Source organism: Loxodonta africana, chromosome 26, assembly GCF_030014295.1.
Source record: "Loxodonta africana isolate mLoxAfr1 chromosome 26, mLoxAfr1.hap2, whole genome shotgun sequence".
NCBI lineage: Eukaryota > Metazoa > Chordata > Mammalia > Proboscidea > Elephantidae > Loxodonta > Loxodonta africana.
The window spans coordinates 2,199,175-2,223,107 of NC_087367.1; positions in this window are offsets into that span (position 1 = coordinate 2,199,175).

The following is a 23,933-nucleotide window of genomic DNA, read 5'->3' on the forward strand; positions in this document are numbered from 1 at the left end:
CTCTGAGGCATGGGAGCTTGGTAACACAGAGCCACTAAGAGGCTACAGGGATTTGGGCCTCAGCAGCCACCACCACTTCTACCAACTTTCTGGGAAAATAATTGCCGATCTGCGATCCGCCAGCCATTTGTTTCATTTCCCCTTAGGCTCACTGGCCTGTGCTCCTAAACACCGCAAACCGTGCTCTCTGACAGGGACGCCTGGGAGCTCAGTGCTGGGGTTCACCATACCTTGCAGTGATGGTGCCCAAAGGGGAGGGAAAGAAAGGCCAGGAGGAGGGGCACCTCCCCGTAGAGTTGAAGCAGCTGCTACCTTCTTCAGCCGCTGCCTCTGCTCTTTCTCGGGGAGTGGTGGGCTGCCAGGGGTTTCAGAGAGAGTTCCTGTCACCTTCAGCTCTTGGAAAGACCATTGACTCCTGTTCATGGCTGGCTAATGTGGGCTCTGGAAGCCACCAGTACATATACAGTCAAAACGACTTCTGAACAAAATGTCCTTCTGAATTTTCAGCAAGCACTACAAGCGTCAAGTTTGAAAATATATATCAATCCAAACCAAAGATCTGATCGAAGGCTTATGCAATGCCAAGGACTGGGTGGGCAAGTTCAAGAGATAGGGTAATGATGAACTGTGTGACTTTGGGCATATTACTTAACCTCTCGGTTTTTTATTTCTGAAGAACAGGAATAATATTCTGACCAGCCTTTCAGGGCTGTTAAAAGGATAAATAAGACAAGTCATGTAAAGCATTTAGCACGGTGTCTAGTGAATGGTCAACTTTGGGAAAACCCTCTGTAAACAAGATTCCTTTAATTTCCTAATGAGGAGGTCCACAGAGCCCAGGAAACCCTAATCCCATGGTAAATCATTGGGTCTCTCCTTGTTTCACTTTTTTTTTTCCCCAGGAGTAGTGACATGGTTCACATGAGCACATCACATGGTGTTACCAGGGAAATTGGCCATTTCTTGTTTTTCAAGAAATTTCTACATCTCACATACTTCGGACATGTTATCAGGAGGGATCGGTCCCTGGAGAAGGATATCATGCTTGGTAAAGTAAAGGGTCACCAAAAAAGAGGAAGACCCTCTATAAGATGGATTGACACAGTGGCTGCAACAATGGGCTGACTCGAGGCACCTAACAACAACAACAAGGTTCTAATATTCTAAGATAAGCATAATGCTTATAGACATGGCTTCCTGGTTTCTGTCTCTTGATTCAGAATCTAAATATCTACCCAGACTCCACTATCAGGTCAGCTCAGCCCCTCAGGTTGTTTGTCCACAACCGTGACTGGGCAGCGACCACAAGGGTCTGAAATTGCAGTGCCTCTAGAAGTGCCCCTTCCCTCTTATCCACACCTCTTCAAGACCCTTAGACACTCCAGGTACCAGGACTGTGATCACCCCGGGTCACCATTGTGAGCAGTTTGCAGAAAACCAAGATGGCGGTGAGGTTAAGACTCGCCTGCCTTTCTCTTGGATTCATTACAGGCTGGTGAGCAATCAGGCAGTTAATACCCAGAGTTCCTGTGCTTGAAACACTGAGAGGGTATATATATTCCCCCCGCCCCCGCTTTAAATATGCATATAAATGTAACAGCCTTCTTCGCTCATAATGAACAAAATGTCCAAAATCAAGCTTAAAATACATTTTGAACAAACAGAATCCACATCTGCGAGCACTGGTTAGTGGGAAGTACAACCGTTTGGGAAGGGTTTACATTTTTTTTTTCCTTTTCCTAAGCAAATGCTCTGAAAAGTTCATTTTATATCAGAACAGCTTTTTCTCGAACCTGTTTTAAAGTTAATTATCAAAGGCTTGCATCTTCTACTCTTGTCTATGGATCCCTGCTGGGTTTGTTGTTCAGCTTTCCTTGGGAAAGAGTCACTCTGTAGAAGATCATCTACATGGTGTCACAGTCCAGGGACTCCAAGCGTCCTAGCTAATCAGCTAGGAACATCAGTACCTCGGTAATGTGGGATTTGGGACCTTCCGGATGCAGGGCGAGGCGCTGAACTAGTCTGCAAGCACATCACTTTATTTCTTTTGCTTTAAGCAAGAATAATTTGCCTTTTTTCTCTCATCTTTCTCCCTTGTTGTTTTGCCCCTGAAAACTGTGCAGCAAAAGCAACCTCCAGGGTGGACACTCAATCTTCTGATGCAGGCAGAGCAGTGATAACATCTGAACCGAGGGTGCTTTTCCAGGGCACGCTTGACAGATGTAGCAGGGCCTTTTAGGATTTAGTGCTGGAGCGTATCTATTACCCCCGCTGCACTGCAGCTTGGCAGGAGCTGTGTGGTAATCTCCCATGAATTCTGCCTGACTTCTTAGAGCCGCCGAGGAGGTTGGTACAGGATGCAGGGCTGTGCAGTGAGTTGGGCAAAGGCAGACCTTCGCCCGGAAACGTTGCACTCTCTTGTGTGGGCCGGGGTTCCCAGGCGTGGCTCTCCCCACCCTGGGCTCTCCAGCGCATCCCTGGATCTCCTTCGCTTTTGGAGATATCGTGTCAAATTTGCTTGCACCCTGCTGGCTTCTGAATGTACAGTTTCAAGAGACCAAATTTAATTTCTAACATGACTAATAGGGCCAACGGGATTGCTCTAAGGGTATGGCAGCCTGCCTGGGTCTTTGACGGGGGGTAGACGTGATACATGCTGGGATTTCTCTCTCTCGTCTCTCCTCCCTTTCCTCTACTCCCTCTTTCTTTTTTTTTCTTTCCCATCTTTCTTTCTTTTTTCTCTCTCTGTCCCCATCTCTCTTTCTCTCCCCCCTTCTTTCTCTCTCCATCCATTCTTTCTTTACTTCCTTTTCTTCTTGCTTGCTTGCTTGCCTGTCTTTCCTTTTCCTTCCTGCCTTCTTCTTTTTCTCTCCCTGTTTTTCCCTTTCCCTCTTTATCGCCACCCCTGATGAAGGCCTAGCTTCTCTACAGCTATAGAGTAGCCAAAGGGTCTTTCCACCCATGAGTCTCACATGGCTCCACTGAACGTGCTTTTGGACAACCCTGTCCTTCCTTGCTCTAACAATTACCTTGGCGTTTTATAAAAATACCAAGATTGATCACAAACACCAAATTGTTTAGATCACAGATTAAAGTTTAATTTTGGAGTTTTGCTGTAGGGTTAGAATTAGCTTCAGAGTGTGTGTCGCTCAGAAGGTGCTGTAATTTGTTTTAAGGATAAGGCCTTCGGGCAGCTGTGCATAAAATGAGCAGGATTCTTTATTCCCACGGTTGATTTTTGAATGGGAGTGCAATTAGAATTTTTTCACCCAGAAGCACACACGGTCAGAGGAAAGATAATACCTTGAATGCATATCAGCTTAGGGGACCTCTCCTGGAAACGTATTTATTGTTCACCAAGTCCTAATGCAAAGAGATGCATGCTTTCCTTAACAACAACAAACTCACCCTTTAATTTGGAGTCTGGTGTGTTTGCGGAGGCTCTTGCTGTGTCCTTGTTACCATCGAGTGAGATTTCAGCGTTGAATTTTAATGCCACTCGTGCAAAGGTGCAACTGGTTATTTTTTTCTTCACAGGGTAGAACCTCATAGAAACCAAGCCCTGGTAAAGCCACCGGCTCTCCGTACCCTCAATGGCTGCAGAGACTTTTCTGCCATGCCAGGGAGCCGCACTCCTAAGTGGCACCGAGGAGCTGTCTCCTGCAGAGAGAAGGCTACAGATGATATTTCTCTGATTAATGGGGCACATCACGTGTGTTCTCTGCTGGAGAAACGCTGGGATCAATATCCACAGAATACTTGTTCAACCACTGAGACAGAGGTGACTCTTCTCTTGTTCATTTGGAGGCTGCGGTCACTGAAAATGGGAATCTGGGCTCACTGGCTGGTCAGTGTCAAGGGTGGCAAGGCCACTGGTTTCTGTGTCCCAAGTGGGGACTCATACATAACTCTGTTGAAGAAAATTCTAGAATGGGCCTTCATTCATTTATCTCTGTGTCTATGGATCCGTCTACCAGAGTCCCTGGGTGATGCAAACGGCTAATGCTCTGGGCTGCTAACTGAAAGTTGGAGGTTCAAGCCTACCAGAGGGACCTCTGAAGAAAGGTCTGCGCATCGACTTTGGAAAACCCAGCTCTTAACACTGTAGGGAGAAGAGTTCTCGTCTGACACGTGGAGTAACTGTCTGTCTGTCTGTCTACTATCGATCTATCGATCGATCTATCGATCTATCGATTTATCTATCATCTACCTATCTAAGTATCTACCTATCTATCATCTATCTGTCTGTCTATCTGTCATCATCATCATCTACCTACCTACTTATTTCTTCTAAAGAGTAGAGTCTTAAGATTCTATGTTCTATAAGGAGAATTTCTTTCAGGATATCAAGCTGTTAGAATTTCTGTATTAATTGAGGGTCTTCTAAGTTGAAGGGCTGTATAAAATTTTGGGGGGAAAATCTATTTCAATGAGATATGTGGTTTCAGTAAATCCACAACATCCTCTGTCCCATGCTTCTGCTGTTTTGAAATATATAGACTCCGTTTCTCTTTTCTGAAGGGAGTTAGAGATTATCCGTTTAACAATCGTCCCAGTCCCCGCAAACGCATCAAGCTGAGTTTCATTTTCCATCAGATAATATATTGAACATAAATTTTGGTTATGAAATTATAATAAGGCTATGATATTTATATCAACGGCCAAAGGCAGTGCATTTATAATCAGGTCTGTTGTTGTTGTTAGGGGCCATCTAGTCAGTTCCAACTCATAGTGACCCTGTAGGACAGAATAGAACTGCCCAACAAGGTTTCCAAGGAGCAGTTGGTGGATTTGAACTGCCAACCTTTTGGTTAGCAACTGAGCTCTTAACCACTACGCAACCAGGACTCTGTGAACATAAATCCACACTAGGTCCTCTTTATTGTATGTGAATGTACTCAGATAAACGAGCACTAAAGGCATTTTTGGCTCTCTTACATACAACGGGGCCATTTGGGTAACTCAATCACACAGGCAGCCCGTGTATCAAAAGAGCGGGCTGGTTGATGACCAACTGATTTAGTCCAAATGGTCCAGTCAGCAGTGCAGTAGAACAAATAACTGAATTTGGCCCCGTACGTGGACCAGAGAGTTGTGCCTAGCCAGCTGTCACACAGGCTATTAAGAGAACATCCGTTTTGTGGGTTAGGAGATTCCCGCTCTCCCTGAGATGCTGAAATCAATGGGAAGGTGTAATTCAGTCAGTCGGGGACCCTCATATTATTACTCTGTTTTCCCTGGAAGCAAACCCCATGCACTTTGCCCACTCATTAAAAGCTAATCCCTCAGGATCTCACTTCTCAATACGCCTTCCCTAGTAATTCTTGCTCTTATTTTATCTAGACCCTTCCAAATTTGTCCTGAAAAAATATTACACTTTATAGCATCTGATGATTTAAAACCTTTTTTTTCTGTCCCTTTTTCTGTGCATATACACCATTTGCACATTTTTTTTTCTTTTTGCAAACTTGAAGTCCTATTTCACTACTGGATATATTGATTTTTTTTACTTTATATTACTTTGGGTATATTTGTATGTCAATAAATATCCTTCTCCAATGTCACTGTTATGGATTACATAGTGCTTTAGTGCTTGGCTACATCAAACACTGTTTAGCAAATCTCCAAATTGGGTATTTGGTAAATTTCAATTTTTGATCCATAGTTACTGTATGCATATATCGAGGTAGCTAAATCTTTGTGCACTTCATTAATTATTTCCTTAGAGTAAGTTTCTAGAAGTAGATCGGCTGAATCAAGGAGTGCTCAGAAATTTTAAGGCTTTTGAGCCGTTTTGTCAAATTCTCCATCAGAATGACTCTACCAGCTTATACTCCCACCAATACTATCCAAAAGGATGTATCTGTCTTGACATCTTTCACCTTGTTAGTATTTTTTAAAATTTCAGTGATAATTTGATAGAATACTTTGATAAAATTGGTTTTCTTGTTTTAGTTTGCATCTTCTTGATTCCTCTTAGTGTTTGATTAAAACCTATTTGGTGCCATTCTTTAGCTGATCTGCTTTACATAGTGATTGTCTTTCTTTGATTCCTAGGGGATAGGGACTAGGTTTTCTACTTTCTACTTCTTGAAACAAGAGCATGTGGTAGGTGCACTGTGAATCTTTGTTCAACTGAATAAATTTGAAATGGAAAAACAAAATAGAAGAACACTATTTCTTTTATAAGAATGATGGTTCAGAAATTAGGGGGAAATTCGAGAGGCCTAAAAGTGAACACACTTCCATTAAATTGGGGAAAAAAATTAAGAAATCAAACAAAACCAAGATTGAGAATGTGTAGGTCAATAGGATCTTTCTATATTCCTAATGCTACAGTCATGTTGGAAAAGAATTTGGCGCTGTCTGATAAGACGAACGTTTTCACACCCCGTGCATGATCTAGCAAAAAAAACCCATTTCTAGCAAAACTCGTGCACATATTCATGAATTTTCATAGCTACCTTTCTCATAAAAACAAAGATCTGGAAGCTACCTTAATGTCCATCAACAAGAAAGTGGATAAATATGTTGTGGAATGCAGTGGAACACAATCTGTGCTACAACCTGGGTAAATCCGGCAAACATAGTGTTGAGTGAAAACAGAATGTTCCAGAAGATCACACTCAGTACGATATCATTTGAATAAAACCAAAACCAAGCCCAATGCATCGATTCTAACTCATAGTGACCCTATAGGACAGAGTAGAACCGCCCCATACAGTTTCCAGGGAGCGCCTGGTGGATTTCAACGGCCGACCTTTTGGTTAGCAGCCGTAGCACTGAACCACTCCGCCACCAGCTTTTCCAAACAAAAAACAAGCACAACTAAGTAACTTATTGCTTACACTTACATGCATTTGTGACAAAACTACACTTTGAAAAGCAATAAAAAGGGGAAAGGAGGACTCAATGCTTAGGGGACACTGAGGTCCCTGAAGTGTGATGTGTGACCCATTCTCAAATCACACCAGGGTGATGGCTGAACAATGTGATCAGCAAAATTAATGTCACTAAACTGCGCATGGGAAATTGTTGAAATGTCAAATGTTTGGTTATATACATATTTACGACAGTAAAAAAACAGCAAGAAGATAAAAAAGCAATGCAAATTAGGATTGCGATTATACCTGGGGCGGCGGGTGGAAGAGAGGAGATACATGTGTCGGTAGATGCCAGCTGATTGTCCTATTGTAACTCTTTACTTGAATGGGGACTCACAAATATTCACCACACGATGCTTTATAACTTGCATATATCTTATCTGCAGTTTTGTTATTTCAGATTATGTAGTTAAAATGTAATGAAGAAAAGAAAGAATGGAAACCAAAGTGAATGAATGTTGCCAGGGGCAGTTTCTCAAGTCTTCTCAAAGGAAAACTCTGTCTCTTGCTTTGCTACACCTTCTTGGTTGCTGTAGTTGCGGACTTTCTAAATTCTCGCTTCTAAAATTTCTCTAAGTCATTGGTGAGAGTGCTTATACAGTCCAGTGTCCAAGGTGGTTTCCCGTGTGCCTGCCTCCCCCCTGCCCCCTATGGTTTCTCCTCTGCCGAGCCTCGCCTGGTGGACCGGGGGTAATGGGCTGTAATAACTCGGTTGGTCACCGATGTCTGTCTGGCGGACTGACACTGTACGCGGTCACCTTGCAGGCAGAATGGGTGACTTTTGGAAGTCACAGAGACAAAATTATTTTCTTGTCAAAAAAAGTCTTTCATGTTTGATTCTACCTGTTACTTACCAACCCACCCTAAATTCCCATCCTGAATTCAGGAGATAACTGGGTAGTTCAAATATTTTGGCAGTGAGGGAAAGGGAGGCAACTCGAGGGGAACAGGTGGAGACTTTTCAAAGAGCACAACTCCTCAGCGTCTTCAGAAGACTTTCTGTTCGTATGTCTGAAACGGTAGCTTTTTAAATTCTAACTCTGGATAATTTTCTGTTTTTCTTTGGGTACTGGTGGCAATTTTGTCTTTGAGGGGACATTTGACAATGTCTGCAGACATTTTTTGGTTGTCCCAGCAAGGAGGGGTACTACTGCCACTTGAGAATAGAAGTCAGGGATGCTGCTAAACATCGCCCATTGCACAGGACAGCCCCCACAGCAAAGAATTAGGTGGTTCAAAATATCCACAGTGCTGGAGCTGAGAAATCCTAGCTGTGAGTATGTTTCTTTTTCCACGTTAGGCACCTGAAAAATGAAAGTGCTCTCCCCTGACAGCTGACCTATTTAACAAAATGTAGAAGGGTTAAGGCGGGGGAGAAAGGTCGCTGTTGCCTCTAGGCTACACTGGCATGGGTTTGTGGCTCAGTTTCTATAGCAGTGTGTCACTAGGCTACGTTGTTTTCCTCCAACTGATTGTAAGCAACCAGGGGACAGGGAATGTGTCTTATACTGTTTTGTATCTCCCACTGAACCATTTATAAAGTAAACCAAAAAACCAAACCAAATCTGCCACCGTCAAGTCGATTCTGACTCATAGCAACCCTATAAGACAAAGTAGAACTGCCCTATAGGGTTTCCAAGGAGCACCTGGTGGATTTGAACCGCTGACCTTCTGGTTAGCAGCCGTAGCTCTTAATCACCATGACAACAGGGTTTCCAGTGTAGGTGCCCCCAAATTCTGCTGAATGAATAATGAATTAGTTGCTCTACAAGTAAAGTGGGGAGCTTTGTCCACAGAGGGCTACTGGTGAGGGGCTTGTAATATTTTAGGGCTGAGAAGTGCTCAGGGAGCAGGGGTGGGGGATATCAGCTGTCTCTTACAAGTGCTTAATTATTGTGGATTGATAGAATGTTATTGTACAAGGGGCCATCTAGTTAAAGTCTCCCAATTATAGGTGAGAAGATAGAAGCTCAGAGGGGTTGAGTATTTTACCCAAGTTCGCACAGCGAGTTGCTGGCACATCTGGAAGAACTCCATCCTGGTACTTCTTCTTCACTTCCAGCTGAGCAAGTTCCCTTCTTAAAGATGTGCCGGAAGCTCTGAAATATAGACCCTGTCATTTTCAGGACTGAAGGAGATGCTCCTCTGTGTGTGTGTACATGTATGAGCATGCATGCACATGCATGCATGAGCGTGTACTGAATGTCAACAACAAGCACTGGGTATTTGAGCCTAGATGTTCCCGACCTCAGACTAGGTTAGGTCCCTCCCTGCTGGGTATGGTTTGTACAAACCATACTGCTCTGGCCACAGCACTTACCATATTTTATTGGGATTATGAATTTGACATCTGTCTCCCATGCTAGCTTTCAGAGGGCAGGAAGTATTTTTGTCTTAGCCAATGCCAAACACATCAAAGATACGCCATAATGGTTTTCCGTGGATAAATACATAAGTAACTCTGAAACCAGGCATGGTCGTTTTGGACTCCATTTTACGGAGGGTGTCGTTCAGGTGGGTTTCTTATTGTCAGTGTGGAGGTTCCCAAAGAGGGTGCAGCTGTTGTTGCAGTTGTTTCTGTCTAGGTGACAACGTGTTGGGAGCTCAACAACTCCAGGGTGGGCAGTACTGGGAGGGTGATGTGGCTGGTGGGATGAAGGCCATCCTTGCTGTGACTTCATGAAACCCAAGGGCCCTGAAGGCAGAGAGCTTGGCCAGAGAAAGTACGCCAATCACAGCATTTTTTTTTTAATGGGGTCATTGATCTATGGTTTTTTTTTGGAGATCGTAACATCTGAGCAACCCACCCACAGCTTGTTATCTAGAAGATGAGAAAGCTCATTATCCTGAAAATTCTTCAATATCTGCTTATAATAGGGTCAGTTAAGTACAGAGCATCTGCTATCATCCTGGATATTCTCATTCTCATTGAAGTTAAACCCAACATATTTTCACACACTGTTTTTCTTCATCCCCAAGTTGGGGACGGGGAATGCACAGGGCATTAAAATGAATGTCGAGTTCAAATTGATACAAGGAGCTCCTGGCCCCAATCACCTTGATGCTTCCATAACTTTGGATGGACTTGGTTCATTAGGAGACAGATTCAGATGGATTATTTTGGGCTCACCGTTTATGTGGAATGACTCCCTGCTCCACAGAGAGGGCAGTGGAAGAGAAGCAGACAGGAGGGTGTGGGTAGGCAGAACTGCTGTTTTTCATGGAAGTATCTGGCAGAGGAGAAAAGCTTAAGAAGGTACCCTTGTTGGGACTAACTTAAACAAAAAAAAAACACCCACTGCCATCGAGTCGATTCCGACTCATAGGGAATCTACTCAACGGCAGTGGGTTTAGTGGGACTAACTTAGTTCTCCCTAATTCCAGTGCCTCTCAGGACACATCCTTTATTGGAAGGCTGGTTTTCTCACTGAGCCATGAGCATGCTACTATCAAGCTCCCTTCCATGTTCCTGCTCATGCGGTTAGCCCATATGACAAGCTGTCTTCCCACAGATGTAAGCTTTAGACTCTCTAGTAGCCCCTCAGCACCTCACTCAAGTCTCTAGTCTTCCGTGAAGCATCTATCAGAGGGCATAGAGAGAGAAGCAGAACAGGGAGTGCAAAGGGCAGGCAGCATGTTTCTGGTTTCCATGGGAGCATCTCACAGTGCGATGACCAATGCAGTTGCCATCAAGTTGGCTCCAACTCGTGGTGACCCCATGTGTCAGAGTAGAACTGTGCTCCAGAGGGTTTTCAACAGCTGTTTTTTTAGAAGTAGCTCACCAGGTCTTTCTTCCGAGGTGCCTCTGGGTGGATTCAAACCTCCAATCAGTTAGCATCTGAGCACATTAACTGTTTGCTCTACCCAGGGGCTCCAGTGGGGAGATAGCAGAGTTTATAGCTGGCAGCATAAGGCTTTTCACTTTATTATAGTAACATCTGACATTTATCCAGCACTTATTAGGTACCAGGCAAGGTCTTAAGCACTTTTCAAGCTTTTTTTATACTTAGTTCTTACATTACTCTAAGTGGTAGGTATGAGAAATTTGATGCATGTGGGAACAAGTAATTTGTTCAAGGTCATTTAACTAGAAAGGGGGGAGCTGGGATTTGAACCCAAGCAGACTGACTTCAGAGACTATGATTTAATGACACTGTGTCAGACTGTGTGGTTTAGTCAAAAGTGAGCTGGAACAGGAGCCAGAAGACACAAGCAATACGTTTGGTTTTACCCCATTTTGACTGTTGGGTTTTGGGCAAGTGACTGTTTTGAGCCTGAATGTCCTCATTTATTAAATAAGAATAATAAACTAGCTGACACGGAGAGAATATTCATGGAAGCTGTATCTAAACTCTAATTCTGATATGAAGTTAAAATGCTACCATTACTCAATGTGACATTATTGGCCATTGTTCCCTGCTCAAGGGCTCTATCTCACCAACTACATTTTATATTCATGCAGGCAGGCATCATGGCTAATATTTCTATAATACCCCCCGGTGCCCCTCACTCTCGCTTGTCCACTGCTCACCACGTGGTAGCTTACGGTAGTTGTCATGCATTCCCACGGTTCTACCCTCTATAATCTAGTATATAGATATATATACCCTAGTCCTTGTTAATGCCTATAACTCTTCAGCCCCTAAAATCTTGATTTCAAGCCTCTCCTTTCTGAATACTATCTCCAACTTTTCTAGCATCCTCACTTCAACGATTCTTCAATCCCATTAGGACCTGAGATTTACTGACCCTATTGCTTTTTCACCTTCCATGGCCCTCTTCAGGTTTAGACATCTGTGTATGTATCAAGCTCTTCTATGCCCTGCTCCTCCATTGAATTCTTCTGTCAACACCCCAACCCTGGTTATACCCAGTGCTCTGCCAACTCTGGGCCCACACCTAAGCAGCTAAATGTGGCTGGAGAAAAATACTCAACCATCCTGGTTTTCATTTTACGGGGACAAATCTCAGTGCCACAATTGTACCACATTTCCGTCATGAATTCACTTGCCCTCTCTTCAAGATGACTATTTCATCTTGAAGACCCCTCCTTCCTCTGTTTGTGCCAATGACCTCACTCTCTATTTCCCTAAGCAAACAGAAGCAGTGGGTGGGAATCTGAGAATGGCTTCATACGTCCACCATGAAATGTATCTGCCTACCTGCATCTATACCCATACACTTGGCCTCTTCCTCAGTGGACTCTGCCTGCCTCTCTGATGTTACCTCCACAGTCCAGCCCAAGCCCACCATGCTTTAGCCAGACCAGCCCTGTCTCATTTCTGTAGCATGCCAGGTCCTTCCTGCCTTGGGGCCTTCACATCTACCATTTCCTCATCTCCAGTGTTCTTCCCCTAGATCTTTGTGTGGTTCAAATTTTCTAACCCATGAGTACTCATGTGTTACTTTCTAAGACAGCTTCCCCTGACAACTCTATCTAAAAGTGTCCCCCACACCACCACTTTTTATCTTAGCCTGTTTTATTTTCTTCATAGCACTAATCACTATCTGAAATATACTTATTTATACTTATATGCATCAGTATTTATAAATGTATTTATAAGTATATTTGTAGATATACTTGTATAGTAAATATACTCTTAACATTTATTAAATATATCTGAGATATATTTATTTATTTCCTGTCTGTCTTCCCCACTGAAATGTGATTACCATGGAGGCACAGAACTTGTATGTCTTACCCACTGCTGTATTTGTAGCATCTGGAAAAATGCCTGGTAAATACAAAAAACAAAAAACAAACCTGTTGTAGTCGAGTTGATTCCAACTCACAGCCACCCCATAGGGTAGAGTAGAACCGCCTCATAGGGTTTCCAAGGAATGGATGGTGAATTTGAACTGCCAACTTTCTGGTTAGCAGCCAAGCTCTTAAGAATTTCTCATATACTAGGTGCTTAATTAATGTTTGTTGAATGAATGAACGAAAGAAATTAGGGTCGTTTAAATGACCTTGGATAAATCGCTTTGCTTTTATTGATGTCAGTTTCTCTCATCTATAGAGTAGGAGTATTGGCTTCACACTGGCTGATGTCCCTGCCTATTCCAGGTTCTATGATTCCCACATGAGGGGCATTTGGATAGCCACAGTCATTGTCTATGATCCAGCCACGGGTTTAGCTTGTGTTTAATCCCACGAGTTTCATATGAATCCTGAGGGCATCCTCTTGGCTTCGTTCCTGTATCATTTGGCTGGAGTGTTGTATTCATGGAACTTGAGTGGTAGTAGAAGATAAATTGAGAATGCTATGGACATTTGTGGAGGTGAGTGCCAAAAGGTCACAAGGGAATTTAGGAAAGACTCCTGTCCAGGGTAGGATGACTTCTTGAAGCAGGCAGGGTGCATGCTCACCAGTTGTGCTCCTCGGCAGCAGACTCTGTGGAAAGTGTGGGCTCTGCCAGGGCTGCTGGCTGACAGTGCTCTCGGTAGTCCCCCAGGGCGGTGTGTCCAGTGGCTTCTGTTCACCCACGCCTTGGCCTGAGCAGGTGCTACCCCACGGAACTTTCAGCCTGAGTCCAGGCAGGAGAGAGGCGTTTGTGCTCCCGATCTGGGGAGGAGAGCCTAGGAAGTCTGATGTGAACCCCAAAGCCAATAATAATGGTAATTGACACCTTTCCTTGAGCACGTGTTTATGTGCCACAGTAACAATTATATATTCTCATAATACCCACACGGAAGGTAAGTATAGCTGACACCATTGGTGCCCCAACCATCTCCCAAGCCCCACCTCTTAGGTCACCAGTAGTTCTGGTGGAGCTTCCCTAGGCCCACTGACAGCATCCTACCACAAGCCCCCACGGCTCTCTGCTTCTCTGCTAAGGGTTTTTTCTCCTTCTATGTGGAAGCTTTTTCAGCCCACATACAAGGCAGCTCAGAAATAGGTCTTCATACCTTCAGAGGCAATCTTCAGCTACTGGGGGCCAGGAGTTAGGGGATAAGCACCCAGCTTCTCTATCCCTTCGTGGGAGAATTCTGAGTTCATTGTACTTGGATCTGAAGAAGTTTCCTAGCAAGGTAGATCCTCTTTGTCCACCATCATAACCAGCTCCTTTCCTGGCTGTTCTCTCTTCCCAATCTTACTTTTCCCCCTCCTTCGCTTCGGTTTCCCGGGCTCACCTCTCACATAAAGAATGTGGTGTTGTTGTGAGCTGCTGTCGAGTCAGCCCCTGACTCATGGCAACCCCATGCGTGATGTGATCAGAGTGCTGTGATCCACAGGGTTTTCACTGGCTGACTTTTAGAAGGAGATTATCAGGCCTGTCTTCCTAGTCCACTTAACCGTGGAAGCTCCACTGAAACCTGTTCAGCATCATAGCAATTGGCAAGCCTTCACTGACAGGTGGGTGGTGGCTGCACATGGGGGGCATCGGCTGGGAACTGAATAAGGGTCTCCCACAAAGGAGGTGAAAATTGACCGCTGAACTATCACTGCACTCTCAGATAAAGTGCCTGCACCCAAATACTTCTCTCAGAGTCTGCCTTCAGATAAAGCTAAACTAAGGCAATAATTTATGTGCATTTTACAGACGGAGACATTGCAGAGAGGATGAACAACGGAATCTCCATACCTCCAGTTCACATCTCTCTCTTCACCCAGATTGGAGCTTCCTAGCCTGGTTCCTATCTCCCCAGGTGGACCATAACCGTCTTTGGTCACCAGGTCCTTGGGCCCAAATCCAAATAGTTCTGAGATATGAGAGCATTTGACTATGTTTGCTCCCTGGCAGAGGGCAGGACCTTCCCGTCAGGCTGGAGGTGGGGCTCGCTTTGAGATACGCAGTCAAGACACTTGGGCCCACCTCGTTGAATAAAACATGACACATATTCTGGAAACGCCTGCCTCAAAGCCTGGGTAGACGTGATCCAACAGGTTGTGTTTGTCCTGCTGTATTCCATGTTGTAGTGACTCAAGTACAGGTGCAATTTTTTTCTTTCCCAGGGTCTCTTCCCTGTCACCAGGGATCTAGGCTGTGTATGGGCCATGACATGTCCTTTTAGCCCAAAGTGTTAGTGGAAAGGAGGCAGGCTGGTCTCTGAGTCACCAGTGGGTGCGGCGGAACCCAAGGCAAACATCTGGAGCTGGGAAAGATGGGAAAATTTTTGAGGTGAAAGTGTCGGCAGAGGACAGGATTAGGGTTTGTGGGCCCCAGTGAATCCTCTGGGCCTGCACCTACCCTAATGGGCTTCTGGTGTCTGGAGCCCTGGTGACTACAGCGTCCTCTACATGGAGAGCAGGCCCTCTTGGTTGGGAAGAATATCCAGCACAACCCCACTGTGAGAGGAGCTCATGGCGCTGTTGTGGGGATGGATTGGTATTACGCCAGTGAAAGGACTTCACCGTGTGCAGTGCTCGACTCATGGCAGCACCTGGGTCTCCTGCCTGCTGCCTTCCTATAATTGAAAGGGAAGGTTTTTCCCTCTTTTTGTCTGTGATACGGAACGTATGGTAACATAATATGTATGAGGAACTTTTTGAGAGAATTGTTCATGACAGAAAAGATTTTGGGTATTTTATTGGAAGTTATTCCGTTCCCTCCCTGTAAACAGAGGAAAGTCCAGCATTGAACTGTTCCCGAGAAAGACACAAGGTTCCCAGCTTTATAGCTGAAAGAGTGATGATCTTCAAATATTGAGGTGGGTAAGAATTATCGTGGGGAACTTATTCCTGTGTAGGTTGTCAGACACTACTATCCTCAGAGATTCAGATTTAGGAAGTGTCTGTATACATACAACAAGCACTACTAGGTGATTTTGTCTGGTTCTCATTTGTGATCACTTTGAGCACCAGCAATGCAGGCAATTATGTTACCCCCAATGCTATGATGTCTCATGTCCTCAGCACCCTATCTCTGGTGTTTGAGATGTCGTGGAGAGGGGCATTGGGCATTAATGGCAGACAGTTTTTTGGGGTAAGACCTTAGCAATCACAACATAGCACCTCATCAGGGATTCCTTCCTCAGGAGCTTCACCTCCTCCTCCAGTGGAGATAACCAAGGGCGGAGGCCTGGCGGCTCCTTAGAGGGACTCCACCACCTTTAAAAGAATTTTCTCTTCACTCAGATGACCAAAACCAAACCAGTTGCCATCAAGTTGATTTTGACTCGTGGTGACCCCATGTGTTTCAGAATGAAACTGTACTCCAAAGTGTCTTCGATGGCTGTGAAAATAGATCTCAAGACTTTTCTTCTGAGGGGCCTCTGGGTGGATTTGAACCCCAATCTTTCAGTTAGTAACCAAGCACTTAACAGTTTGCATAACTCAGGGTCTCCTTCACGCAGATAAGGGGTCAGAAAGCTTTTCCCCAACCTTGATATTATGCCTACTTTTGACTACCCAATTCAAATGTCCTGTCCCTTGGGTCACAGACTGGATATTCGGTCAAGAAGGGAGAGTGCCCACTATAGTTCTATTTACTTTCATGGGTAGGACTGGGAAAGGTCTTCAGGATTTTTAAGGAAAAGCGCTGGTCCCCCCTTTCCCATCCCAGGTGAAGATCTTCCGAAGCTTCTCTTGTCCACTGGCACAAAAATTCCCCCTAATATCCTGCATCTCAGTGGGTTCTCAACATTCATCCAGAAAACAGGCCCATGTGGAGAGTTAGCAGGAGCCCCACAGCCCAGCAATGTGTTTGCTGATTTGTGTTTGCAGTTCAGCGTCAGTGCTTCTGAGTCTGCTGTCTCCGGCTCTGGGTTTTCTTCTCTCTTTTCTCTCTCTCCCCTCCTTTTTTGGGTTCTCTCTTTTACTCTCTTTCTCTCTTGCTTGTCCCCTCTCTGCTTGTTTTTAACACACCACAATTGGAACATCTGCTTTAAATCTGCAAGACTAGGCCAAATATTTACTAGGTTTATTTAATTGGAAAAATAATGATAACTGCTACTATTTGTTTTACTAAGTGATCCCCAGGCAGGGAAAAAGAAAACCCTCTGCCTAGAGAGAAGCCATAATCACTCTATATTTGTATCCATAAAGAGGAGAAAAAGACTAATATTGTGTTTATAGTAATGATTAGTCAGTACTGGTCAGATTTCCTTCTATCATCCCACCAGCAGCAACCTCACTACACACCGAAGTCTGAGGAAGGAGGGAATCTGCAGGGCTTGGGTGGAGTGGGGGTGACTGAACTGGAGTCATATGGTTTTAAAAAACAACTTTATCAATGTGTAATTGACATACGATAAACTGTACATATTTAAAACATATGATTGGATAAGTTTTGACAAAGTCATGCACATTTGAAACCATCAGAGACCCTGGTTAAGTGGCCGAGTTTGGCTGCTAGCTAAAAGGTCAGCAGTTCAAATCCACCAGTGACTCCTTGGAAGCCCTAGGGAGCAGTTCTACTCTGCCTATAGGATCACTATGAGTCAGAATCAACTTGTCAGCAAAAGGTTTGATTTGTTTTTTTTGGTTGAAACCATCACCACAATAAGATAGTGTACATAGCCATCTCCTAAAAGTTTCCTTGTGTCCCTTGGTAACCCTTCTCTCCTATCCCGCTAGTCACCTCTCCCATCCCTAAGCAAACAGCCACTCATCTGTGTCTGTCACTACAGGTAGATTAGTTTGTGTTTTCTGGTGTTTTATATAAGTGGAATCATGCGGTGTGAACTCTTTTTGTTTGACTTATTTCAATTAGCATAATGATTTTGAGATTCATCCATGTGGCTATGTATATAGTTTTTCCTTTTTTAAATAATTTGCCTTATTTTTTGTCACTGTTGCTGAAAATATACACAGGAAAACATACATCAGATCAACAATTGCTACATGCACAATTCAGCGACATTGATTACATTTTTCAAGTTGTGCGACAATTCTCATCCACCTTGTCTGAATTATTCTTCCACATTAACATAAACTCACTGTCCCCTAAGCTTTCTATTTAACCTTCGGAGTTGCTGTTGTCAATTTAGTTATTCCTTTTTATTGCTGAAGAATATTACATTGCATGGACATACTACAATTTTTTTTTTTAAATCCATTTACCTGTTGATTTGGCTAGGTAGTAAAGCTGCTATGAATATTTGCGTACAAGTCCTATATGGATATATATTTTTCTATTGAGTAATACCTGGGAATGGAATAAGGAGCCATATGGTTCTTAAGAAGCTGCAGGGGATATTGGACAGAGCCTAGGGCTGGCAGTCCAAAAATCTGGGTTTAATCTCACTTTTTCTAGTTACTAACTGTGTGACTGTCATGGATTGAATTGTGTTCCCAAAAAATATGATCCAGCTTGGTTGGGCCATGATTCCCAGTGTTGTGTGGTTGTCCTACATTTTGTGATTTTTCTCACAATCTCTGCCTGTGGTTAAAGAGGATTAGAGTGGAATGTAACACTCTTGCTTAGGTCACATCCCTGATCCAATATAAAGGGAGTCTCCTTGGGGTGTGGCCTGTACCACCTTTTATCTTACAAGAGATAAAATGAAAGGGAAGAAAGCAGACGGTTGGAAACCTCATACCACCAAGAAAGAAGTGCCAGGAGCAGAGCAAATCCTTTGGACCCAGGGTTCCTGTGCAGAGAAGCTCTTAATCCAGGGGAAGATTATGAGAAGGGCCTTCCTCCAGAGACGACAAGAGAGAAAGCCTTCCCCTGGAGCTGACACCCTGAATTTGGAACTTGTAGCCTACTAGACTGTGAGGGAATAAATTTCTCTTTGTGAAAGCCAACACTTGCGGTATTTCTGTTACAGCAGCGCTAGATAACTATGGCAGTGACTTTCGTTTTTTTTTACTTAATAACTCTGGTCACAAGTTTTCTCATCTCTCAAGTGAGAGAAAAATTGATCTGTCTCTGAAAAACACAGAGATGCCAAGAGGACAGAGGGACATCACCTTGGGCATTGCCAAGTTAAAATACTCCACAGTGCTCTATGAAGCCATTATCAAGAATCAGCTCCCAGAAGGGTAATTTTAGGCTTCAGGCCTTGCTTTGCCAAGTGATGGAACTGTCCAAAGGCTTTGGAGCTGAAGAATTGCATTTGGTGTTTTCTCATCGCCCCCGGTTTTAAAGTTGCTGCTGCAATTATTCTCTTTTCCCGCCTTCCACGTCCCCTCCATCTCCTCTTATGGTCCCACAACAAAGACAGTCCATTAAGCACAGGTGAACTATTAGAGGCAGCGAGTGAAACAAGTCACAGTTGGAATTAACTTTCCTCCCCTGCCTTTGGTTCATAAATCCAGATGGTAAAAGCAAAACAGAAGGGTAATATCATAGAGTTTAGACCTTGAGAACAGCTCTGCAGTCCCAAAGAGTTTTACTAAGAAAAAGTTGTCAAAGGGCACTGGCTTCTCAGGGCATTTTCTCCTCTAAGCCATGTCGGGCACAGTGGTTAGAGTCTTTGGGTGTGTGACAGCCTTATGTCTACATCCAAGTTTCACTACATACTGACACCTATAGTCTTGGGGGTGCTACTCCGCCTTTATAAGCCTCCACTTCTTCATCTGGGAAAAAGATAATAATAAAAGGCATTCATAACAATGTTCACCCATCTAGACTGTCCTGAGCAATCTAGGTGCACAACTTACAAAGTGTATGGTGTATAACTGCTTGGAAAGTATAAAGTTCTGCCAGATCTTTCTCTCCAGTGGCATATCTTTTGGAAGAGACGGCTTTGCAATGATGGGTTGGGTGACCCTGTCCGTTATGTGATTTGGGTGGCAAAAGTCATCCCTCATAGTCTGTGTATCATTCTCTGTTCCTGGAAGCCCGAGTGCGGGTCACTGCTTGGAGTTGAGACAGTGTACCGTCAGAAAGCAAGTTCTTGGGGGTTATTCCTTAGTGGATATAGAGGTTCTGTTTGGGGTGATGAAAAAATTTGAACAAAAAATATTGATGATATCTGCACAACACTGTGGATACAATTAATGCCATTTAATTGACCACTTAAGATGGCAAATTTTATGTTATGTCTATTTTGCCACAAAAATAAATCTTTTAAGAAGGTGACTATATTTACCTCACAAGGGTAACACACTAATTATCCATGTATTTGTGCATACATTTGACAGTTTTCCTAGGAAAGACCTTTGGGGTATGGGCATAGAGTGCGTATACTGTAATAGGGAGGAGTGGATGGGGAACCATCTGAAGGCCAAAAGGCTCTGGAGTATGGAGCTCTGGATCATATTGGGGGAAAGTGAGGGCAATTAAATGGGTAGGAAGTCACAATTTTCTCCTCATTTATTTCTAGAGTCATTCCTGGTCTGGGGAGGCAGTTTACTCAGTCATTTCAGTAGTCCTGTTGAGGACTCTTTATGTTCTTTAAACAGTCCAGTATTCTTTTCTTTCTTTCCAAACTCATCCATATGTCTTAGTCTACCACTGATGACTCAACCAAACAACGACACTGTGTTGGAGAAGGAGCCACTCTCTCACACATGCTGTCTCATTTATCCTCATGCCTTTTCTGTGAATCAGTGAAGGAAACAGATGGTGTTATCTCCACTATATAGATGAAAAAATGGCCCAGGTCCTTTTCAAGATCACAAATTTAGTGTCAAAACCAAGTGGTCAAACGTTTGGAATGCCAAGTTACTGAGGGCTGCTGCATAGGTGAGATGGCAGGACCCAGAAGCCGTGCTCTGATGGAGGCAGATTCTGGCCTAAGAAGACTGATTGCTGCCAAAGGCAGGACCACAGTAAGATCTTATCTCTTTCTTTCTGAGGCCTTAGGAGTACAGACCTCTATCAGATGCTATGTCCCGTTTATCCTGGGATACTTGGGAACATCTAAATTACTTAGATAAGCAGAAGAGGAAATAATTTTGTCAAAAAAAAAAAAAAAAAGACTGCCTTTCAGTTAATTAGGGCTGGGTACAGCTGGTTATAGTGTGTTCCATTATCCCAGTGCCTCACAAATCCTGAAGAGGACACTGGTTTGATGTTGTTTCTTTATGTGGTAGATCTCAATGCTGCTGGAACTGGACTTCAAAAGTCTGTTCTCCCAAGCAGAAGGAAAGTAGAACAACAACAACAAAAAAAAACCAAACCCATTTCCACTGAGTTGATTCTGACTCATAGCAACCCTATAGGACAGAGTAGAACTACCCCATAGGGTTTCCAAGGAGCTGCTAGTGGATTCGAACTTCTGACCTTTTGGTTAGCAGCTGAACACTTAACCATTACACCACCAGGGTTTCCAGAATGGAAGCAGGCACAAAGAAATATAGTTACTCTAGGAAATGTACTTAGTTGATGGAACCTCAGATCTTATTTTCATTTCAATGTTCTTTCAGGGACACTATGCATCTCCCACCCAAACTCTGAGAATTAAGCCAAATGGGCTCTCGTGAGTTTATCATCTGAACTAAAAAGCTACCAGATGTCCTGTTTACTGCTGTTACTCTAAAGAAGAGGAGACCTGGATAGCAGTGTATTCGCCTTGTTACTCACTACAGAAGCAATAGAATCTGGTGGCTTTTTTGAAGACACGATGACTCACTGTCATTAGCATCTGAGTCTTTGCTTCTTAGCCCACCCTTGCGCTTCTGGATCACCCTTTATTCTCTTGAAGGTCTATTGAATATCTGGAAATGGAACCAGCTCTAGGAAAGTTAGGCTGACATAGAGCCAGAAGGAACAATTAAGAAAGAAAGTGGGCCAGCCAAGAAGAAACTATGAAGTAATAGCACTTTCTTTGAAATCCCTGGGTGGTGCAAACAGTTAACATGCTTGGCTGCCAAGGAAAAGTTGGAGGTTCTAATCCACCCAGAGCCACTTCAGAAGAAAGGCCTTGTGAACCATTTTCTGAAAAAATCAGCTCTTGAAAACCCTGTGAAGGAGGCGGAGCCAAGACGGTGGAATAGACAGAAGCTTCTGGTGAGCCTTGAGCACCAAAGGCAAGCTTAGAAAATGAACTGAGAGACGGGGGAGGAAGAGGCGGTTCACAAGTGGAGAGGCGTTATCAGATCTGAATCGTGGGGAGCCCTCAGGCACCATTCCCTGAGCAGCAGCAGTGGGCTGGTACTAGCGTTCGGCCGCAGTTACCTCAGGGAGAAGCAGGCAGCCGCACAGCCTACTCACACCTCCGGAACCAAAGAATAACAGTGCTCTAGGCAAAAGGTAAGTTGTTGTTGTTGTTAGATGCCGTCGAGTCGGTTCCAACTCATAGCACCCCTATGCACAACAGAACGAAACACTGCCTGGTCCTGCACCATCCTCACAACCGTTGTTATGCTTGAGCTCAATGTTGCAGCCACTGTGTCAATCCACCTCGTTGAGGGTCTTCCTCTTTTCCGCTGACCCTGTACTCTGCCAAGCATTATGTCCTTCTCCAGGGACTAATCCCTCCTGAAGGCATGTCCAAAGTATGTAAGATGCAGTCTCGCCATCCTTGCCTCTAAGGAGCATCCTGGCTGTACTTCTTCCAAGACAGATTTGTTCGTTCTTTTGGCAGTCCATGGTATATTCAATATTCTTCTCCAAGACCACAATTCAAAGGCGTCAGCTCTTCTTCAGTCTTCCTTATTCATTGTCCAGCTTTCACTTGCATATGATGTAATTGAAAATACCATGGCTTAGGTCAGGTGCACCTTAGTCTTCAGGGTGACAACTTTGCTCTTCAACACTCACTAATTCCTAGGATATCGATGTTTATACGTTCCATTTCATTTTGACGATTTCCAATTTTCCTAGATTCGTACTTCGTACATTCTAGGTTCCAATTATTAACGGATGTTTGCAGCCGTTTCTTCTCATTTTGAGTCGTGCCACATCAGCAGATGAAGGTCCCAAAAGCTTTACTCCATCAATGTCATTAAGGTCGACTCTGCTTTGAGGAGGCAGCTCTTCCCCAGTCATCTTTTGAGTGCCTTCCAATGTGGGGGGCTCATTTTCCAGCACTATATCAGACAATGTTCTGCTGCTATTCATAAGGTTTTCGCTGGCTAATGCTTTTCAGAAGTAGACTGCCGGGTACCTTCTTCCTAGTCTGTCTTAGTCTGGAAGCTCAGCTGAAACCTGTCCTCCATGGGTGACCCTGCTGGTATCTGAATACTGGTGGCATAGCTTCCAGCATCACAGCAACACACAAACCCCCACAGCATGACAAACTGACAGACATGTGGGAGAAAAAGTAAGTACTTGCGTATATTTTACCTTGCCACCTCCCCAAGTTGGCTTCAGCGGCTGACCTCCCTGGGCTTGAGATAGGCCAGGGTGAACACCTAGAGCCATCATCCTGGCCTTGGAGAAGGAATAAATTTGCAATTATTACTAGCTCCACTAACCGGGGGAGCTCAGGAGAGAAGTGGCTCCTGTCCAGGCATAAATGGCCAGTGGACTTTGAGCACCATTTCCCTCTGCATGGACCTGCATGAGCCTATTTCAGGAGAATAGACCCTTGTTGGCATACTCCAACCATTTCAACTGTGCAGCGAAGAGTTGGGTGTTTGATGTTTGACATTGCTTTGCCTATTAAACAGGGTCCTCACCTACCCACATCAGGGGCCCAAGGACTGGTAGCTCCACTCAGGTCACCCAGCCACTCACAACAGGGGTCCAAAGACAACTGGTACCTCCCAGTCCTTACAACCAAAAACATTGGGTGCCCTTGGTCCATTTGCAGAATCTGCCCACCTGTTCACTCTAGGGAGCAGGGACACTTTCCTCAAAGACATGTGGAGGACAATTCTCAGCCCCCTGCCTTGTTCAGAGTGTGACCCTCTGCTGCAACCAGATACTGGTACCTACCCCTCTAAGACTGTAGGACAGAGCCTGTACCACACACTTGACGATCAGCTACCTGGACACCTGAGCTGAATTCATACAAGAAAAATTGAATGGACTCATAGACTGATATACTCAATGACAGCTCTAGCCATCTGGGGACAGGACATCAGAGCTCCAAAGGTGAAAATAATCAACGTAGCTCACTCAAGCAACCTACTTGGGCATATCAAAACAAAACAAAGCAAGAAGCTACAACACAGTAAGCAAACATAAAATAAACTAATACAATAACTTATAGATGGCTTGGAGACAACAGTCAGTATCAAGTCTTATAAAGAAACAGACCATGATCAC